The sequence below is a fragment of the Stegodyphus dumicola genome, chromosome 10, assembly GCF_044657685.1.
Source record: "Stegodyphus dumicola isolate Sdum_Otavi_A_Nest chromosome 10, ASM4465768v1".
In the NCBI taxonomy this organism is placed as follows: Eukaryota; Metazoa; Arthropoda; class Arachnida; order Araneae; family Eresidae; genus Stegodyphus; species Stegodyphus dumicola.
In genome coordinates, this window is record NC_140777.1 from 17,974,794 (window position 1) to 17,998,180 (window position 23,387).

Sequence of the window (23,387 nt, forward strand, 5' to 3'; positions counted from 1 at the left end):
GATGTTGTCATATAACATTAAATTTAATTCATGACGTCATACGTATGAACCTGAAGTGTCAAAAGTTTTTATTTCCTGCTTTGGCAATAAAACAATTATTTACTAATTAATTGGTTGTTGCTAGGAAAGAATGAACTAATTCCTTACATACGTAATTCGGAAACTAAGTACCGTTTTGGAAAAAAAAGAAAAAAAAAAAATCTGAAATGTTGCAGATTTTAAATTACGTCCAAAGGGGCGTTTTTTAACATTTTGTGTGGTACCTTTCTTTATTAAATATCATGTTCCTCGCACTTAAACCATAAGATCCAGTGCAACAGCAATATCGCAAAATAGTTTTAAAACGAGCATATCTTTAGAATTTCCGATACAGAGACTCACGCGCTGGAGATAAAAATGTTTTTTCTGCACAACGTTGCCATTGCTCGCTTTGAAATCCTTCAGTTTGTTAATCAAAAATTCGTCAAAGTTTTAAAAAATAGGAAATCGATCATAAAACAAATTTCAAATTTCAAATTGGGTCTTCCACATGCTCATATTCGTTGGAGGATTACGTTATTCAAAATTCGATGACTCTATGTACCGTTGTTTTATCACAATACGAGAAATATACATACATTTACGCAGATTTTCATTATTTAATTTCTTCAAATATAATGCAGGACTCTAACATTTTCTGGCAACAGTTTGAAAAGTGAACCGGCATTTATCCGTCCGACGCAAAATGCCAAAACGAAACTAATAGTCCTTAGGGATTCAAATCCCTTTGGACTAAAAATAGTAAAACAATTTTTTCGAATCCAGTTTTATTTTTACATGAAAATACATGTCTTAAACTATTTTTCAACATAGTTTCCGCCAGTGATCAAACACTTGTCACAGCGGGTGACCAGTTTTTGTATACCATCGTCAAAGAAACTTCCCGCCAGTTTCGATAACCACGACTCCACAGCATTTTTCGTGTCATCGTCAGATCCAAAGCGCTTGCCACCAAGCTCGCGCTTCATGTGCAGAAACAAGTGATAGTCGGACGGCGCCAAGTCTGGGCTGTACGGCGGGTGATCGAACTGCTCCCAGTGAAACTGTCGAATTAAAACGATTGAGTGACACCAGCAGTATGGGGCCGAGCATTGTCATGGAGCAACACAATTCCTTTACTGAGTATTCCTCTTCGTTTGTTTTGAATGGCACGCCTTAGTTTTGTTAAAGTCTCACAATATCGTGCCGCATTAATGGTTTCACCTCTGGGAAGAAATTCAGTAAGCAAAACGCCTTTCCTATCCCAGAAGACAGTGCACGTGATTTTTTGTGATGACATTGTCACTTTGAACTTTTGTTTTTTCGGAGAATGAGTGTGTCCCCTCTCCATCGATTGTTGTTTCGATTCTGGTGTGAAATGACGCACCCAAGTTTCATCACCTGTCACAATTTGGTTTAAAAAGTTTTCTTCCCTCATCACTGTACCGCGTGAGAAATGTCAGGGCACTACCAAGTCGCTTTGTTTTGTGAACATCAGTGAGCATTTTTGGAACCCATCGGGAACACAGTTTGCAATAATTCAAGCGGTCAGAAACAATTTCGAACAAAGCAGTACGTGAAATTTGTGGAAATGCCTCTGAAAGAGTTGTCATTGTGAAGCGTCTGCTCTCATGAATTGCTTTATCAACTTTCCTTACCAAATCATCGGTGACAACAGAAGGTCGACCACTCCGAGCCTCGGCGTGGACATTTGTTCAACCTGCATTAAACATTTTTACCCACTTTCTCACCATTCCATCACTTATCGCGTATTCACCGTAAACTTCTGCCACTTGACGAATAAATTTCGGCCGGTTTAACATTCTTCGCATTCAAAAATTTAATCACGGCACGAATCTCACAGTCAGCGGGAGAACTAATTGTCTTAAACATTTTGAATGTGCACAGCAAACTGAAAACACAACATAGAGCAACCAAAATGGCGACAATTGAAAGTCAGTGAACAAGGAAGACTAGTGCGCATGCGCGGGACGCCTACCACAGCGCTGCGACGGCGCTAGAATGAAACCGTGGAGGTAGGAAAGGGAGGAGGGGCCATTCCGCGCTAAAAGTGAAGCACTGCTTTGAAGCTTGGGTCACCAGACGGGGTGTTCTTTGTTTACATTCAGAAGCTCGCTTGACAAGATTCTGATAGTATTTCGACACACGACAGTTCCATAGAAATCGAAAAAGGGACACTCTCGCATGATAGAAACATTCATAGTGCGATGGATAATAGCAATTTGTATAGTTTACTGACATTTACGCAAAAATCACATCTTGGTTATTTTTCGATAACTAACAACAGCGATTTTGATTATGAATTTTTTTAATAAATTCTAAGCTGTTGCACTACAAAAATATAGATTTTAAGAAAATTGCTAAAAGAGATCTGCCAAAATTTATTTTCTAGCAGATTTGAAAAGTTTGAAACTTGATGGCTAAATGTAAATATAAAATTATGTATGTTAAAATATTTGTAATTAGGCACATAGGTCAGATTGAGGTTTTATTCAATAGAGTAACGCATGCAAGGGCTATCTGCCTAAAGAGAGAGATGCCATCGTGGAGGAATTTTGAAGAAAAACTGACCTTTGAGTGGGTATTAAAAATAATACTTATAATTTTCATTCAAATTATATTCATATATATTTTTTATGCAAAACTTTCGGGTGTATGCTAAATTAGTGTAAATTACTTTACACGAAAAATATAGTGAATGCACAGAAATTAAAGATTTGCACATGCCGGAAATGATAAATGGGAAATATGTATGGGTATTTATGCATGTGCTTGCAAAAAGCATGTATCTGCTTTTGACAAAATACTTAAATATTCATTAAATTATTTATAAATGTATTTGAAATGAAGAATTTATTCACTTATAAACAACTGTGAAAGTACTGTGAAGAAATCTAATGATTAAATGTATCTAATTTATAATGATTATAAATGTTATCTAAATATATAATAACCTTAATATTGAATTGTAAACATAAATTGAAATCGTGTTAACAAATACGTTATAAAACTATTTAAGCAAGAATTGTTCGTATTGGAAAGCAATCTGTTAAAAGGTATTGTAAAGCAAATGCTATGAGATGCGCACTTAAGAACGTAATAAAGAGTTTTGGAATATGTATTGTTGAAATGAAGGGTAAAAAAAAAATCTGATAAGTATAATTAAAAGAATTATTCCCTTTACATTTTATAATAACTCAGTTACAAGTTTTAAAAAATACTTTAAAAAAAAAAAACTTATTTTATTCCCTTTCTGAAATGTTCAGAGAAAGTCAAACACTATTTAATACCTATTTAATTATTAGGAATTAGCGAAATACTTATTTAAACTATTTCGCTAATTCCTAATAATTCTCTAATTTAAAATGAACCGAATAGAGCATTAATTATAAATTGACTTACATTTTTCGATTTAAAAGAAGCCAAAAAATCATGTCATATTTAAGAAAGTATTTTAGGAAGAAGCTCTATAAATAGAAAAGAAATAATGCATAATTTTAATATTAATAATACAATAAACTTTGATCTTAATTTTTGTACCTTAACCGAATAAAATCGAATTACAATAATTTTTTTTCTAATGTAATTAACGAAAACTTGTGAAAATATTTCATTCAAATTAAACCATTCTGAGAAAACTGTCCTGTGAAAAGTATAGCATTTAATTCCGTTCAGAATGAAATGTTGTTTAAAAATATGTTGTTTTCACATACTTAGGACTCTGAAGTGTTGTAGAAAAAGAAAATATATACATTTATATGTATATTTGCAACGTAATTACAAAATATTTACACCCGAACGCGTCAAATCCCATAGAACTCAATGGTAAATGACCCAATGTTTTGGTCACCACGTAGGGATCGCCGGTGCTTCAGAGCAGGGTACGGAGAAACTTGTTTAGGGCGACTTCATCTTACTTCCTACCTCCATGAATTAAACGGTACTTAGTTTCCGAATACGCTACGTATTTAAATGTTTTCATGCATTTGCTTTTCAGGTGTATATAGAACTTACAAATTTTCCTTTGGCTGCAGTCCGCTATTTTTACTATAAAATAAGATCAGAACATAAAGTCAGTTTTAAAAAATATTATATTTTACGCAGATTCCTAATGGACTATTTTATAATTCCAATATTTTTTTTATAAAATATGAAAAGAAAATAGTTCATTTTTACAATCATGTATTATATTTTAAAATCCCAGTATATCCGTATTTAAATCCATGTTTTTAAAGTTCTACTTTCTAGTAAAGCTTAGGAAATCGGAACCGAAACTCCCGCTCGGCAATTTTCTCTTTCCACCTGGCGTTTAAACGCGCATGCGCTGTCAAGCAGTTTCCGTATTTCGTCTGTTCTCGTTTAGTCAGTCATTTGTACCTGAAACCCAACAAGCATTAAACATAACCATTGCTGCATAGAATGTCTGACGCGGTTGCGAGGTGCTACCGTTTGCTTGATAGCGAGAATTGTTCGCTGTTTTCTTTTAAGGGTGAATGTTTATTTTAATAAATGTGGTGTGTGATACTTCAAAATTTCTAAAGGATAATTCCTATCCAAGGTAAGTTCCAGGCTTATGTTATCATTTCGAATTCCATGATGTTGAATTTGTTTATCATAGAAGAAACAACCACGTGCTTTTATAAAAATCTGATATTAAACAGCCAACGTTGTTCAGTTAGTCTTTTTTGTTTGTTTGTTTTTTAATTTAATCTTTTTAATGAAGCGGTAAAATTCTTGTTTCTCGACTTGAATTCAAGTAAATTTTGTGATTCGAATGAGTTATAAAGAATTGTCAAAGTTCTTGATTTTTGAAATTTATTTCTTGATTTTGGGGAAAAATTTGTTTGCCTTTATAGTGTGTTTGTTTACTTTTTAGTGATATCATCACACACTGATGTACATGAATATTAACGTGTCATACATATAATCAGCATTATGCCCCAAAACACGAATCTGAATATTCGGCATTTCAGAAAATACATTTTAATAGGCAAAATTTGAAAACTTTTCTGGAAAATCGAATTATGCACAAAAATTCGATCAAATCAAATTCGCGATTTGTATTATGATTCTTTCATATGTATCGTTTTCTTTTAGCATAATATAAAAATCGAACAACTTTGAATATGCATACGAATAAAAACAGCTAAATATTGCAGATTCGTGTTTCCGGTGCATTGTCGTAAAAATAGAACTTGGTCTGATAAGCATTGGTAAATCTCCTTCTAAATTTTAATATAACGAAATCACAAATGTAATTTGGCCAGCATTTACTAACGTGAAGTAAGGATATATTTACCGTAGTTTTTTTTAATCAAATCTAATCTTTTTTATTAAATTAATCTGTTTACTGATATGTGTACATATTGCATTGTATACTATTCAATAATGAATTTCAGATTTATGCTGTTCACAGATTTATCTTTAGAATTTCATCCTAGACACAGCAAATAATTTTAAAGCGATTAAAGAGCTATATATCTCGAAAACTTGGTACGTAGCAACCTAAATGTTTAAGATGCTAACGTAATAAGAATTTCAAATATTTTGTTCAATTTAACATTGTTGCCAATAAAATCGTATTTCACTAATGTTAGGTGTGCCAGAAGTTTACCTGTCTCATTTTGATTATGTAATCTCTGCGTCCTAGTCAATTTGTCATACTGCCCGGTTATTTGATATAATATTAAAAATGCCGAATATACAAGTCGTAAAAATAGTGTAGCCTCGGGTAAAGCAGCGAATTGGCAGTTAAAATATTCCCTTTGTCACATTCATCGTTGCCGATCTAAATATTTTGTATCTAAATCTGAGACCTTTTAATGTTTTTTAGGTATTTTTGTTCAAAATAATGACAGGTGTCTTTTCAAAGAAAACTTGTACAAAGTACAAAGTAAAAAGAAGTGTTAAAATCGAAAAAAGAAAAAAAAAAAAAATCGGTGTTCAGATTTCAACGAAAATATCCATTCTGAACGTTCCCTTATCCATTTGGATTTTTTTTTTCTTTTTTTCGCGATATCTGCATGTAAGAATAAAGGATTCTTTATTCCAAAACGGATTCTAAAATGATTTAACCCGAAATGAAAATGGATTTTTTTTTCGTGAGATCTGCATGTAAGAATAAAGGATTCTTTATTCCAAAACGGATTCTAAAGTGGATTTAACCCGAAATGAAAATGGTTTATTTTTTTCTTTTTTTCGTGATATCTGCATGTAAGAATAAAGGATTCTTTATTCCAAAACGGATTCTAAAACGGATTTAACCCGAAATGAAAATGGATTTTTTTCGTGACGTCTGTACGTACCTATGTAAGTATACATCTCGCATAATTCATAAGCGATTAGCTGTAGAGCGTTGCAACTATATATATAGGATTGATATAACATCTAGTTGTGCACCTCCCTTTTTTATTGCAGTCGGCAGTGTTAAAAGTGTATATATATATATATGGCTTTATTTTCGCAGCCTTTATTTTCGTTGATCGTAGACACATACTTCTAGTTACAGAAGGGTTTGAAGTGACGAAACTATTCATATTTTGACAACTTTAAATATTAATTTTGTCAATTAACGAAATGAAACTTTTAATGCAGTTTCTCGTTTTCCGTAATTATATTTATGAGTTTTATACTCGTCATAAAAAATAAAAATACAAGAAGTTTGACACCCGTACGAAAAAATTGACCAGGATATTTAATTTGCAATTTTTGATGTCATTTTCAACTTGCCTCCAGGAATCTGTTAAATTAGAATGATTCGAGAAAATAAGTTTAAATGAACTGTAGCCAAAAATGTTCATTTTTTAATAATACGTACAAAGAAGTTGTATGGTGTCGACATCAGATATTTTACACTGTGCTATGGGAAAACATGTTTTGATGGAGCAGAATTATTTATTTGGATAAACAACGGTTAATTAACATGCTCTGAAATTGAAGCTTCACGTGAAAAAAATTAATGAAACTGTCGTTAATAATAGAATAAATATGGCTAAAATTTTCGTTGAAGTAATTAATGATTGTAGAATTTGTTTTTGGCCAGGTAGTCAGGTCACAAAAAATGGATACATTTCTTTTCAGCCATTTAAAAGATTTCATTGTTCCCTCTTGCTCAAACAATAGAATACATTTTGAGCATGTTAGGAACACCGGCACCAGTCGAAAAAGTATTTTCAATAATGAATATCGTATGGTGTGAAGAAAAAGGTAGAGTGGCTGTATCAACCATATAATATTTCCTAAGCACCAAAATTGACAGTGAACTAATTTACGGTGCATTTTTCGATGCCATTAAAGAAAGCAAAGTATATTTATAAGTTCGTAGTAGTGATAAGTACAAATAATTTCTTAATAATATGATATGCTCAGTTTGTAAGGTAATTCTCCCGTCTTCTTAGCATGCCTTCGTAGTGTAGTGGTCAGCACGCTCGGTGCGTATTCCAGAGGTCCGTAGTTAGATTCCCGGCGAAGGCGTTGCTCATTTTTCAATCTCTCTTGCCTCCAACTTGGTAACTTGGCGATTTTTTGGCGAAACTTTGGCGACCCTGCTACAGCAACCTGCTAGTTTTTTTTTTTTTCCGACGCCATTTTGTTTTCACGAAGTAAAGGCATGTTTATTTTATTATTTTTTTTTAACTCAACATTTTTTCCCAACAATCTGCTAGCCGAATTACGCTTATGCTAGAACTTTTATGGAACAAAAGTGCTTAATCATGACGAAGATTAGGTGCGAAATTGGGAGAAAGTGCAGAATCGCCCACTGCTTGCCGCGTTTTCAAGAATTGCACATACACGGTATCCATGTACACGTCGACCTATTTTCACTTAAAAAAAATCCCAGAATTGCACAAAATTGGCATTGCGCACTCTTTTGACTTTATCCATGTACACTGCTAAAGTCCTAGCTGGTAACCTTTATCGCCTTACCAAAATGTAGCCAAACTACCTGTTACCATATTCCAAAGATTAGCCAAATCGCCAAGTTTCGCCAAGTACCTTAAACTATAATTGTACCGGATTTGTATATTGTTGTATTATGTCTACTTATATTTAAATGATAATTTTCATAAACTCTTGCATCATAATTTCAGTTAAGAGAGTATGTTTCTAACACCTTGGTACAGATCAATCTTGAATATGCAGCTTATTTTCCAATCTAGTTTCAGGTTTAATTATTTATAAAACTAATGGGGAAAGTGCAGAATCGTCCACTGCTTGGCGCTTTTTTCATACTCGGTATCTATGTACACATCGACCTATTTTCACTTAAAAAAAAATCCCAGAATTGCACAAAAACGGCATTGTGCATTCCCTTGACTTTATCCATATACACATCGACCTATCAAAGTCAAAGAAATTCATAAGTCAGAGAAAATTGACAAAAATCCAATTCTTCTTACTCTTGTAAAAAGCGCCACACTAATAAGTGGGCGATTCTGCACTTTAGCCAAATTAATTAAGTAACCTTTATCGCCTTACCAAAATATCGCCAAACTACCTGTTACCATATTCCAAAGATTAGCCAGCGTTTTATTTTCTGTTGAATTTTTTCAAAATTATCCTGGTTGAAGCAAAAGATATCATGGTAAGCCTAATTGTTAGTAATCTTATTCCGGAATGGGATCACTATTCATTTTGAAAATTTGCAACGTCCGAAAGAGTGGCTCTAACACCGCCAACTTCACATTTCCACTAACCTGTCGCTGCAAAAGGATTAGTTGCAGTTCACGTCAGTGAGTTCAGTCAGTTGGTGATTGATTTCTCGTGCCCTAGACGGGTGGGTGCGCCTGACTGGAGAAACTCAGGAACGTGAGCCCTTCCTCTTCGATCTGGGGCAGTCAAATAACGTATTCATCTCAGCTTGTTTTAAGTTATTTACTTTTATAGATTAGAAAAATAATGGCCAATTTATATAGGCTGTAATCAAAGGAAATGGATTAACTGGTAGGATTAGTTTTATAATGAAGGATTGAATGAATTATGCTATGGATAGTAGTTTATATTTTTAACGGTTTTTTATACTTGCACAATGGTGCAGCCAGAGGAGGAGGCACGCCCGGGGCGGCACACTTTTGGGGGCGAAATTTTGACTTGAAACATAAGCTTTAGATCATGTGCATCATATACAACATAACCTCTGTAATAAAATTTGCAGGGGTTATTCATTTAATTTTTGAAGCAGATAAAGAATTAAACACTGTCAAATGGAATTAAACTGAGAAGAAATATAGTTTTTATATTAGAGATATAGTATTTAACGAAATCGGTACACGATTTCAATAGCTAACGGCATCGGAAGTTAATCTCGTTATTTGACCAAAATTAATGTATTTTTTAAATTTGACATTTCCAAAACATGAACATTTTCATCATTTAAAACACTTCTGTAACTGGAAGTTATGACTACGACCAACGACTGCGAAAATAAAGGTCGGGTAAAGGGAGAGTGTATGTGTGTATCTGTCTATCTATACTATACACTTCTGATACCGCTGACATTAAAAAAAGGGGGGTGCACAACTAGATGTTACAACAATCTCATATTCAAAATTTCAACGTTCTGTAACTAGTCATTTTTGAGTAATGCGAGGTACATGCATACAGATGTCACAAAAAAGTTCATTTTTAATCCATTATACAGATTTTACAACCCGCTTTGGAATAAAGAACCTTTTATTCTGTCTATACGTACAAACGTCACGCAAGGAAATAGTCATTATGGATTATTAATATGGATTCGGGAATGGCCAAAATGGCTATTTCAGTTGAAATCTGAAAACCGAAAATTTTCGCAATGGCAGTACTTCCTTTACTTCGTTGCAAAGAGGTAAAAATAAACAATGTTTTTAACAAATAAAGTTTTAATTTATTTCCGTATGTGTCTCTGACGGTTTTAGTTTGCTTATGCATAATTTGCTTATGTATTTTTTAGTTTGCCATTTTCCCAAATTTTTAATTTTTTTAGCCCAAATGGAGGGCTATTAGTCTCAAAACGGCACTTTGCGTCGACTCACTTTCTGCTTTGATTCACTTTTCGAACTGCTGCCACCCACGCCATGTATTATATTTAAAGAAACTAAATAATGAAGAATCTGCACGAATGTTTCCCGCATTGTGAATAAACAACGGTACCTAGAGCCATCAAATTTTGAATAACGTAGTCCTCTTCCTAAACATGGGCACTCCGAAGCCCGAATTTTGAAATTCGAATTTATTTTATTATCTATTTCAAGTTTTGTAAAATTTTAACGAATTTTTTATTAAGAAACTCAACGATTTGAAAGCGAGCAATGGCAACACTGTACGGAAAAAAACAGTTTTATCTCCAGCGCGCGAGACTGTATATCGGAAATTATAAAGATATGTTGTTTTTAAATATTTTGCGATATTGCTATTGAATTGAATTTTATGTGGTTTAAGTGCGAAGAACATGATGTTTAATATAAAGATAACACACGAAACGTTAAAAAAAAATGCCAGTTGGGGTACTATAAATATGGAAACTTTCAGAATTTTTTTTTAGCTAAAATGCACGGTAAATGATACAACAAAAACAGTTAATTTACATTCTTGTTCATAAAAACAAAGTATGGCTTAGAATTAATCGGTGTTACATCAAAGAAAAGCGAGATGGTAAAGTGTGTGTTGGTTCTGCTTATCCGTAATTGGTTACATAACTAACCTCATCCATAACTAGCTGCATAACTAACTGGTTTGTATAGCTATTCTTTCACTATCCCCAGTTCTCCGAATTTCTAATTTCGGGTGTATTAATGAGTTTTGATAAGGCAAATATAACCGAGTTTATTTAAGAAAATCCTCGTATAAGTTCTCCTTCTTGACAATCTGGTTTTGCGTAATTTATTTCTTACTTTGTTTGACAAACTAAGCTTCCTTATATTTGTATTCACGCTAGATCGATTATTATTCATTTAAAAAAACTTTGGTTGTTTTATGTTTAATAGTAATAAGTATAAAATTTACTTTACTATGATGTTTTTTATCAAGTCCAGGAAGGCAGGTAGCCCTGGATGTTTGCCGAAATTAAATATCCTAATTATTTCAGGATATTTAGGCGCCGCATAAGGCGATCTATTTTTGTTTACGTCATTAACCGAATGATGATATTAAACAATGAGAAAAAAGTGCCCTTCAAAATAGCCATGGAATTTAACTCATTTAATAAAAATTCAATTAGAAACATATACAATATATAAATAGGTCTTTCAAGATCATTTTAGTAGAAAAAAATTGTTTGGCATGATAGTGTTTGTTTAGTCATAATGCCTTTATTGCAAGCAAAAAAAAAAAAAAAAAAAAAAAAAATGGTTCATAATGCTTCTGGATATTATTTCACCAATGCTACAGCCCTAATTTTAATATCTAGAGAGCATCCTTCTATGGAAGAGAACAAACGACAAAGAAACATCTCTACTTCCGATCGTCGCGTATGTGGGGATAGAAGAGACCCTAATCATTATATAAATACTAGATCTACCCTTAACTAGATCATTTCATATTAAATTACCTACCACAAACTCAAATGCTTTATTAAATTTGCAATCAAGAATACGCATTTCAGAAAGAAAATAGAAAATAGCATGTTGTACCTTTCATCCCGAGGAGAAAAATTGGTTAGAGTAGATTGAAGGGCACCCTTTGGATTACCGCCAAGTTGTGTTTCATTTATCGCCAAGTTGTCGTTTCATTTATCGCCAAGTTGTTGTTTAATTTATGATAACCTGAGTACGAATGTTTCGTAAATATACTTTTACCTAAAATTGGGTGCTCTTTTGACTTTTTAAGTAAAAATATAACGATCTTTACATGGACAAAGTCAAGGGAGTGCCTACGCCACGTTTGTGCAATTCTCTGATTTTTATAAAGTGAAAATAGGTCGACGTGTGCATGGATAAAGTCAAAGAATTGCACAAACTCTGTATCCATGTACCGCCAAAAATCGCCAATTTTCACCAAGGGTTACTTGTAAATATACTTTTACCGAAAACCTTTGTGCTAAGTAGATGCAGCTCAATTACCCAATAACTCCAATTATTGTAACCTCACAGATTAACTATTAACACTCCTATTAGGAACTACAAATAAATTTTACTATTACGAATCATGAACATATGTTACCGTGAAAGACCGAAATTGGAGAATGCCGACTTTCACCGGAGAATATCAACATTCACCAAATACGTCGGTGAAAGATCGAATATTTCACTACATTCTTGTATATTCGGACCCTCACCGGTGTATGTCGACAATCACAGATATGCTCTGGTGAAAGTCGAAAAGAGAGGTTATAAAGTGCCATAATAGTTTAAATTGTTGCAATAAATAAGATTTGAATCCCATAATTTAGTAAGTTTTTTATTACTGTTATTTTATTTTCTCATTTAGAACGTACTGTATAATTAAGTAAGTTTTTAACTTCTATTATTTTCCTTTCTCATTTTGAATGTATTGTGTGTTTTAGGTTCTCATGTTCTTAAGTTCTTATTTCAAGTCTCAAGTGCGTTTATTCGCGACCAAATTACGGAGAAGAAAATAATATAACATTGTTATACGTTTAACATTCACCATTAGTACATGGTGAATGTCGACATTGACCGGTGTAAGTCAGAAATAAGAGTATTTGGAAAATATTTCGGACATACACTAAGAGACTATGTGAATGTTGACATTCACCGGTGAAAGTCGACATTCTCCAGATTTCGCTGTTTCACCGTAACATATACAAACATATACTACAAATGATGAACTATGAAAAAAAATATCTATTATAAGTCTCATCCTAAAGATCTAATATGGCTAATTATATATTATGACAAAATTCTGCAAACTTGAAAAAAAGAAAAAAAATTGTATTTGTAACAAAATTTGTACTGCCAAAATTCTGAAAATGACTCCAATGTTTGTAACTGCAAAGGCACCGACTGTAAATTATTATTTATCTATTTCATTCTAAATATCCCATTTACTTACAGGAAACATTGAGTGCTCTATTACATTTCAACCTGTACCTGTAGAAGAGAACGTGGCTCAAAACTAGGCAAAAAAACAACCCTAGTTGGCAGACATGATTTCGGGGAGCGTTTTTGAGGGGGGAAAATTTTGTAGAATTATTTTTTCTCTTGAAGAAGAGAGAGCTGTTTCTGCTCGTCGTCAAAATTGATAGCGTTATTAAAAAATCTACGTCAAAACGTTTTTTTTTTTTTTTTTTTGTGCCTACTTTGAAATGCTCGAGTAAAATCGAAACCAAGCTGTTTGGCAACTTCACCCCTTCATTGTTGGCGACTTTCTCTCCCACTTGACAGTTTTTAACTTATTTGGCGAATTTACTTGGGTTTAAAAAATTTATTTTATAATATTTTGATCCTGTTAATCGATATGTTATATCTCAAGCGATGTATTTTCCATGTTTTCACATAGAAAGCAGCTGGCAATTCGATAACTATATCCGAATGATAACATTAACCGTGATAACCACATTAAGCGGCGATCACTCATTCGGTTAATGTTACAGAAACAGTCGTGTTCACGTTCAAACATGACCACATTCAGCGGAGTCTACTGTAGCAGCAAATCCTGAATTATAGCCTCCAGGAAGGTAAATAATAATTGTTATCCGCTTTACACTTACGGCTTTTCATATTTTGAAGGGTTGTCATAGTGTTTGCTAATTCTTATCAAATTTAATTTAGGTGTCGCCAAATTTTGATAAAGCATATACGGTGATCGGCTTTGACAAGGAAGTACCATGAGAAGTACTGTCATGAATATCTGGCACGTATTCACAAAATAAAGAAGCTTGAACTGGCACTTGCACTTTCTAGTGTCGTTAGGATCCAAATAAAAGATCTCATTATCAATGCCAACCACATTTTCGAGTGTGTAACTCAAAATATTAATTCGCACTGCCAGTCCATACAGCAAACAGTGTGTATGCCATGAAAGGAATTGCCCATCTGGTTCTCAAACTACAGACACGATTCCGTTTGACCGATTCCGAAAGTGTAAAATGATAACGCCCTGTGACGTAAGTCCATGCATTTGCATAGCCTGTCTTTATCACTATTAATCACTTGTCGCTGCAGGTATCTTTCGAGGATGGGTATTGAAAAAGACGTCACACATATACCAGCTTGGCTAAAACTGGACCTAGTACTTTCCTCGTAAAGTTTTCGATGACTCACGTGAAAGTAATTTATTTAAAAGCTAATGAACAGAAAGTTTATTTTTCTATTGATATTAAATGTCAGCGTTTGCGTGAATTTGTAGAATATTTGTAATTTTTTTTTACAATATACTTTATAATATACAGTTAAAACTTTAGATCACGAACAAATTAATTAATTAAAAAATTCTCTAATGATGGAAAAATAGGTACTGTTTTGTTATCGAAACCGCATTCAGATATCGCCAAAAGTTGACGATCTGGCGAAAAATTTGAAGCATAAGAATAATCGCCAAAATATTTAATTTACGATAAATAAAATACGATACGGTTAATTTTAAAAAATACATTCGAAAAAATAACAACAGATGTTCGTAATATTAGAAATTTATTAAACAACTTAACCAAGAAATCAGGAAAAAAATATGTTTTTTCGTGCACTTTTTTTCAGATTGAATTTTTCCTCGTACCTAAGGAAATTGCATGTCAGATCATCATTAGGCAAGTCGAAATTTTCATATCCATGGTAAATACAATAATAACAAAAATACAAGTGACCGTTACGTTTTTGGAATTTGCATTCTCGTTGCCAATTTTGAAAAGACGTTCTTTTACTTTTTTTGAAAAAAGTTACCATCGTAACGACTTTAGAAGCAAAGATTGGCAACTTCATATGAACAATCTCTTGGCGAGTTTAGCAAAGCATTTGGCGACGACTTCAAACTCGATAACATAACAGTACCGAAAAAAAAAAAAAATATTTTTATAAAAAAAAAAATATATATATATATATTATAACATTATCTCAAGAATCCATATCTTTTTAAGTCAATAGGATTCCTTTCAGGCTAAGAAAAGGTCTGAAAAATGAGGTATATCAGTTGGAATTTATTAATAAAGTAGAAGAGCTCGTATGTGTTTGGGGAATTCTTGAAATAATATTCATATTTTATGCTTGTGTATATCTAATCTCCGAGTTTTTAATTTTTAGCTTTTACTAAGGAAAATGCTGTTCAGCAATAAATTAAATTTATTAAATTAATGGAAATGAAATTGTACACTGCGCAAAAAAAGGACAGTTCTATATCTTCCATTAATTAAAAGTAAACTTTCTGAATGAGATTTTAATAATAAGACTTATAATCTATTCGTAACAAAATTATATGAAATATTTTTTAAAATATAGCGAAACATTATTTTTAAGAAATTAATAATAAAAAAAGATAAACATTTTATCTCACAAAAGTCTTCGTACACTGAAATATTTTTGGATAAAATCAAAATTAGAATTATCGTTTGCCGCTTTTTTTAATTTTTGCATTGTGGTGGCATTAAAAAAATCGTTTGCTTTAATTTTTTATTGTTTACTTCATAATATTCTATTTATTATTGAAAAATGGGTCGCAGTCGTAAAGAAATTACAAACAGCATTCGAAAATTGACAATCTTTCACCATAGTTGTGGTAAATCAATTCGAAATATCGCTAAATTAGTTAATTTATCCCATTCTTCAGTGCAGTATGTGATAAAATGCTTTAAAGAAGAAAATCAAATTGAAAACCAGGTAAAAAAAGGTCGACCGAGAAAGTTAACTAAACGTGATGAGACATTTATTATTAGACAATTTGTGAAAAACCAACATTTGAGTGCTGTAAAAGTTTCTGCAGAATTTAATGCAAAGTTTTCTACTTCAATTTCACTTTAAACTGTTCGACGAGTTCTCAGAGAAGCTGGATTACATGGGCGTTCTGCCCGTAAAAAAATTTTGTTACTGAGAAAAACAGAACGCTGTATTTTAAAAATATTTCATGTAATTTTGTTACGAATAGATTATAAATCTTATTATTAAAATCTCATTCAGAATGTTAACTTTTAATTAATGGATAGAGTCTTATTTCAATGAAAATCATATTTTAAGTGTACGAACACTTTTGGGAGCCACTGTATATTAGATTTATATATAGCATTGTTCTAACATACGTATTTTGACACAAAATCGGATTTTTTCTAAAATAACATATCAATTATTTTCCATATTATGATTCTACGACTCAAATTATGCCTAGGTATTAAATTTTGTGGTGTCTGGTGAGAAATTTATGGAGAATTTTAAAAATTTATGTTGCCTAATTTTTTTTTCCCAGTTTGCGCCAAGAATAATTCACTCGGCGAATTTCTTAATTTATGGCAAATTATTCCCCCCCCTTTTTTTTTTTTGGATTGTTCACGAGCGGGAAAAAAAAAGGTTTTCGTGCACACTTTCAAATGATTTTAACAAAGTGGGTAAACCACATTTGGCGTTATTATCGCTTATAACAAAGAGATATGTCAAATTTCAAAACGCGCCAATATGTAAATTCATGAAAATCTTAGGAAATTTTAAATGAAAACCTCTAATTTTTTGCAGGTAGGCTTAGAAATACATCTACTTTAAGTCGATGGTAAAAATTTTATAGGCTAAAATTCAAAATGTTTCTCGAAAAATTTATAAAAATTATTTAAAAATACAAATTTTAAAAATCATAAAAAATGAGCGAATTTTATTTGGAATGAACGTAAATTTTGAAATGTGAAAGAAGAATAAAATAAGTTCAATAAAGATAAAAGGAGATATTATTAAATATATACCCTATTCAATTAACAGGGAGGAGCTAAAATTTTGGTAGCTAATTTTTTAAAACCTACTCGTGCGATTTTTACAAAACTTGGCACTTTGGCTTAATTTGAGTCTTTTTTTTTTCCCCTGTGTATGTGTTCCTTTCCTGCACGGTAATTAATTCAGCCTTCTTCTGCATAGGCTCCCTTTAAAAAAATAATTTTCTTTATCGATTCCCTCTATAATGGGCCCACCAGCAGCCGACCAGTAAAGTCGCTGAACACTGGTAGTTCGGTCCGAGGTTCGAATCCCGCGAACGGGTTGGCTGCATGAGCATTTTCGTGGTTTTCCCCATGTGTAACGTGTATACGAGCCCGTTTCCCTTAGAAAGTCATCCACGAAGACATCCCCCTTAGGCAGATAGCCCTAGTGTGCTTTGCCATAATTAAATACACCAACACTAGCAGCCGAGTGGTAAAATCGCTGAGCACTGGTAGTTCAGTCTGATTTTGGAATTTCGCAAATAGGCTGGCTGCGCGGCAAGCGTTTTCGTGTTTTTCTCCATGTGTAAAGTGTATACGAGCCAAAAGTCCTCCAAGAAGGCATCCTTCCCCTCAGGCAGATAGCGGTGGAGCCTATGCCGTAATCACATTTACCAAAATGACAACCCTCTATAACAGGTGTCATTAACCGGGGGGGACTTCATAATTTCAGGCAAACAATGCGTTTAATTTACCTGTGAAGTAGTAGTTTAAGAATGTAAAAAACTACTTCTTATCAAGTTTGGGGTACTTATCAACATTTCTTGTACTATATCTTGTTTAATTTGTTGTAAGACACATTTTTCGAGTTTTGGGAAATGGGGATGCAAAAAAAGATTGTGAAACCACTACTGGATTAATATGCAGTGTGTATGTTACCGTGAAAGACCGAAATTGGAGAATGTCGACTTTCACCGGAGAATGTCAACGTTCACCAAATACGTCGGTGAAAGATCGAATATTTTTTTACATTCTTGTACATTCGGACCCTCACCGGTGTATGTCGACAATCACAGATATGCTCTGGTGTAGGTCGAAAAGAGAGGAGTATATGTACACGCTGCCATTCTAAAAGGAAGTGTTCCACAAATAAATGCAGTTGTAAAAGCAAGGGCCTCTTGTGCAATTCAAAGTGCCATAATAGTTTAAATTGTTGCAATAAATAACATTTGAATCACGTAATTTAGTAAGTTTTTAACTGCTATTATTTTCCTTTCTCATTTTGAATGTACAATGTGTTTTAAGTTCTTATATTTTTAAGTTCTTGTTTTAAGTCTCAAGTGCGTTTTTTCGTGACCGAATTACGGAGAAGAAAATGTAATATTCTTAGGTGTTCAACATTCACCATTAGTACATGGTGAATGTCGACATTGACCGGTGTAAGTAAGAAATAAGAGTATTTGGAAAATATTTCGGACATACACCCAGCGACTATGTGAATGTTGACATTCACCGGTGAAAGTCGACATTCTCCAGATTTCGGTGTTTCATCGTAACATGTATACAGCATCATCATAATATAAATAATTGCACACAAATAACTTAAAGATATCAGCTAGACTACGAATATAAACAAGAGTTTAGAAATAGGTTTATTAATGTTTTATTATTTATAATTTTACAAGTATAAACAAGTTTTCACAAACAAAATCAAAGATTCTAATTACACTTAAATTCTCTTTTAATGAACGTCACCGGTGCGCTTGATATATGGATGCAAATTTTTAATACTTTGAATAAAATCGCGAAACTTAATTAAGTAGACTCCTTCAAGAACATTCGGGCCCACCAGCGGCTGAGCGGTAAAGTCGCTGAAAACTGGTAGTTTGGTTCGAGGTTCGAATCCCGCGAACGGGCTGGCTGCATGGGCATTTTTGTGGTTTTTTTCCGTGTGTAACGTGTATACGAACCAGTTTCCCTTAGAAAGTCCTCCACAAAGGCATCCCTCCCCTTAGGCAGATAGCCCTAGTGTGCTTTGCCATTATTAAATACACACACCTTCAAAAATATTCATTTTTGTTTTCTGTATTATACAGTGCTTTGATCAAAGCTTGCTTTCACTTGGTAAGACGAGAAATAAGTCAATTATGTTGGTACGTAAGCACTTTTATTTTGGGTATTTCTCTGGGATGATTCCATCATTCCAAAACTTATCATACCCATACGTTTTGAATAAGACACAAAATGACCACTGGTCACTGTCGTTTCAAGTATATTGTTTCAAGTTGATTTTTACAACGACTTGACATTCTTTCTTAAATGCAAGCAAATCTTCTTATATCAAGAAACAATTCATTATTAATTCTATTAACAATTTTTCTAATCAATGGGATCTTGATTATGATGATCACTCAAGTGCATATTCGGCTATCGACCCCCAATCCGATCCCTCGATCGTCACTGATCCGTTTAAAATTTCATCGACGCCCAGAGTATCAATACCGACCCCATTAAGAAACCCTGTTTCAAATTTGTGAGCGAAATGTGAGATAAATTGCTCTTTTAACTGTCTATTTATTAAACTATTTATTTATAATTCTAAATAAAACAAAACAAAAAAATGCGGTTCTGTTTAGCATAGAATTCTTTAAAAAAAAATAAAAGGAAAAAGGGAAAAAAATTGAAAGCTTTCAGATTTTATATTACGCCCAAAGGGGCGTTTTTTAACGTTTTGCATGTAACCTTTATTCATTAAATATCATGTTCTTCGCACTTAAACCCTAAACTTCAATTCAACAGTAATATCGCAAAATAATTTTAAAACAGCATATTTTTAGAATTTCCGATACACAGTCTCGCGCGCTAGAGATATTTTTTTTTTCACACAGTGTTGCCATGCCTCGTTTTGAAATCGTCGAGTTTGCTAATGAAAAATTCGCTAAGTGTTACAAAATAGGAAATCGATAATAAAACAAATTCCAAATTTTGGCTTACAGATGCCCGTATTCGGTGGAGGATTGCGTTATTAAAATTTGATGTCTCTAGGCGCCATTGTTTTTTCACAATGCGAGAAACATGCATACATTGATGCAGATTCTTCATTATTTAGTTTCTTTAAATATAATACAGGGCTCTAATATTTGGTTGTAACAAGTTATTCGTCGTTTATAGTGAATCAACGCAAAATGCCAAAACGAAATTAATAGCCCTTCTGGAAAAATTGCCCCTTTGAGTTAAAATCAAGCGGTAAAGTGCCTAGCGCCGGCTTTGGTTTTGTATCGCTTGGTGTAATCTCTGTGTGTCTTAATTCTGTTGCCCGATGCCTCTATGTATTATAAAAATTTTGTCAGCTCTGAGTTCTGCTGCTCACTGCTTAAAATCGTCCTCAATTCTCTAAATTCTAAAAATTTTGCCATCTCTAAATTTTGCTGCTTGGTGCTTCTCTGAATTATAAAAATTATGCCTTCTCTAAGTTCTTCCGCTCGGTGTGGTCGCACCGCTTGCACTAACTCTGGCTCCAGTCCTGTACATAATTGCAATACTAACGTACTTCTGGTTTTAAGGGGACTCATACACCTTAAAACCCATAAGATGTTCGAATAGGTGACTGTTGCAAGAATTGGGATAATTTATTTATTTTAAAAGCAATTACTACCAACTTTTTACAACTGACTACATAATATAGCTGCTTTCTGAAATAGTCATCAGAAAGTTTGTGTTGCCACAAATATTTTTATAATTTAATCCGTTTTGTGGCAGCATTTTTCGCCATGTTTCCAACTTGCGCGCACAGTTTAAAACATTCTGTTTCATAATTTAATTCCATATTTAATATATAACTTTTATAACATTTGGAAACTACTGTGAACCTAAAATTCTAAAAATTTCACGTTAAATTTTTATTTTATTTTGAGTTGAGTTTATAAAATGTATTTTATTAAAAAAATTTGTAATGTTTCCGTCCATAAAATTTTTCAATACTAAAATATTCATCAGATTGTTGGTTCAGTTCGAAAATAGTGCCCATATAAAGAATTCCATCCAATTTCAAGTATGTACCATTAGCCATTTTTAAAATATCGTGCGCGCAAGGTGGAAACAGGGCGAAATATTTTGTCACAAAGAGGATTGAATTACAAAAATATTTGTGGGAACACAAACTTTCTGGTTACTAGTTTCCAAAGCAGCTATATTATGTAGTCAGCTGTAAAAAGTTGGAAGTAATTGCTTTCAAAATAAATAAAATATTCCAATTCTCGCAAAAAGTCACATAGTCGAAAATCATGAGGGGTTTAAGGTGTATGAGTCCGCTTAAGTACGTGCAAACTGCCATCCTCAGATTACTAATTAATAAATGTTGCCATTCACAAGTTGCTAAATTCTAAGATTTACACTAGTTAGATCAATGAAGAACTATTGTATCTTTAAGAGTTTAAGATTTCCGTAAGTTAAGATCTGAAGAGAGATTAATTATAATGCAGAGAGCACTACCTCCGTCTTCCGTCACGTTTAATTATGCAGAGGCAATGGGAAAAGTCTTATCTTCTGGAGTCGTTTTAAAAGTGTAAGTGAAAGCTACTTAATATGTACGGCACAAATGCATTGTACGGAATGGTCTCTCTGTTAAGTATAACTTAAATAATTATAATTAGCCGGGATACTTATCTCGTTAGTATTAAAATGCTTCAAATTAAGGGACCTAAAACAATACACAATGCTACTTTGTAAATGTGTCCTTATTTTTTAACTTTATTAAAATTGATTCAGTAAAGAAACTTTATCAATTGTTTTAAATTATTCAGTGCGAAATCTGAAAAAATTTCTGTTAATGCTTACAACTAAATCTACGCATACAGTTTTTCTATATTTCTTGCTCAGAGATATAATCTGAGCTGTTGTTCTTTCAGTGAAGTTTAAAAAGCCTAAAGTAGTAGTTTGAAATGAATCGAATTTAATAAAACATATTCTGAATATGAAACTATTGTATTTCTGCAAAGTCGATTACTTGTTAGCGTCATCACTTCGGCGTCATTTTTTAGATGAAAAATAATGATGATTTACGATTGCAAAAGTGCATCTCATGTGTAATACAAGGTGACACAGAAAAACGGGAACTTTAGAAATGGATAGTTGCAGCTATGTGCAGTTGGCAGCACTGCGGAACAGGCGCCATGAGCTGTACACAGTCTCGCCATTTAGTAATCATGGGATCAGTGGAACGGTCAACAGCACGCTTCTGCCATAAAAATGTTTTGCATAAACAATGATAAGTTGAACAATTTCCACAACTACGCGTAGTTTCAACTGGTTCCAAAAGGTTCACATCTTGGTTTCAACCTGGATGGTGCGACAACTTGGTTCTAACAGGATGATGCGACATCACGTACTGCAAGGCAGCTGTGCGAAAATTGTTCGGTAACCGTCTCTTTACATCACAGCGCAACAGCGGCCGAACGGTAAAATCGCTGAATATTGTAGTGATTGCTTATCAGTCGATAAAAGGTTCAGTCGATGAAAACGTAACAATGAAGGCTATTGAATACATTAATTTCACAGTAGGGAAAGATACAACAAAAATAAGAAAAGGGTAACGTGGTTCTGTGCTGCAACAACGTGCCATCTCACACCACGGTCCATCTTCTGTCTGTTGATGATTACTGCTTTTTGGCGCCTTTGGGGCTCGCGAAGTTGACCCTCCGCTGGTCGACTCCGACCCAGAAGAGAAAGATTTTGAAAGTGTGCACGAGATCGTTACCAACCCCTCAGCAGAAAAGCAAAGTGTCTGGTGTTCTTTAACTTAGCGCTGTTATAAAACTAGTAGTTCGATCTGAAATCAATCTAGGCGAACGGGCTGGCTTCATGGCTACTTTTTCCAATCTGTAACCTGGATATGAGCCAGTTTCTGTATCAAGCTTCTTCAAATAGTGGGTAATTCTCACAAGTGTCTTTTTTTTTACAAATAACTTTTCACATGACATTCATATCCACAGATTCCATGTACCACAGTCAGTCAATGAAACTACAGTCGCGGACATATAGGATTTGAAGCCGTATCCATCGAATAGATAATTCTCCTTCCCTAAACAGTCATAACTACAGAAGCAGCATAATTTGGGTATTTAAAAGTTTGCTTCTAAATTTACTAAATATGATGAAATAGATGGAAAGAACAAATTACGCTTAATATGTAAGTTCTGGTTATAAAATTGCTGAAAGACTGCTGTTATAAAAGCTCTAGCGATGTATTGACGAAGAGTTGTTGAAAAGTATTTTTCCATTTTCTTATTCCCTTCACAGATTTAAAATGCTGTAACTTCTGTTGCTGATATTCCTATCTTTATTTTCGAAAACAAAACAAATAATATCATTCATATCACCGGTATGCAAACATTAATATGCCATTATGTAGGTATACATATGGTATATAGGTATCCCTCCTATAATACGGTGCATAAGTACCTAGAAAATATCATATTGTATAAAACCCTGTTACACGAGACCAAAGACCTATTCAAAATAGAGGAACGCGTACTCAAAATTTTAAAAACTAAGTATTTTTAATGGTTTTCATTACTGCCTCATTTAAATT

At 33.3% G+C, this 23,387-nt stretch overlaps 1 protein-coding gene across 2 annotated transcripts in view; it reads left to right on the plus strand.

Annotated features, from left to right (window-relative positions):
- Positions 1–23,387, plus strand: part of f (espin protein forked) — a 487,643-nt gene that overhangs the window by 15,182 nt on the left and 449,074 nt on the right. The window contains exon 1 of one of the 2 annotated variants that reach the window (XM_085824685.1): positions 4,443–4,597. The exons of the other annotated variant lie outside the window; for it this stretch is intronic. The gene's annotated coding sequence lies outside the window, so the exon portion shown is untranslated. Of the gene's footprint in view, positions 1–4,442; positions 4,598–23,387 lie in introns of those variants that run through there. 2 annotated transcript variants of the gene reach the window in all.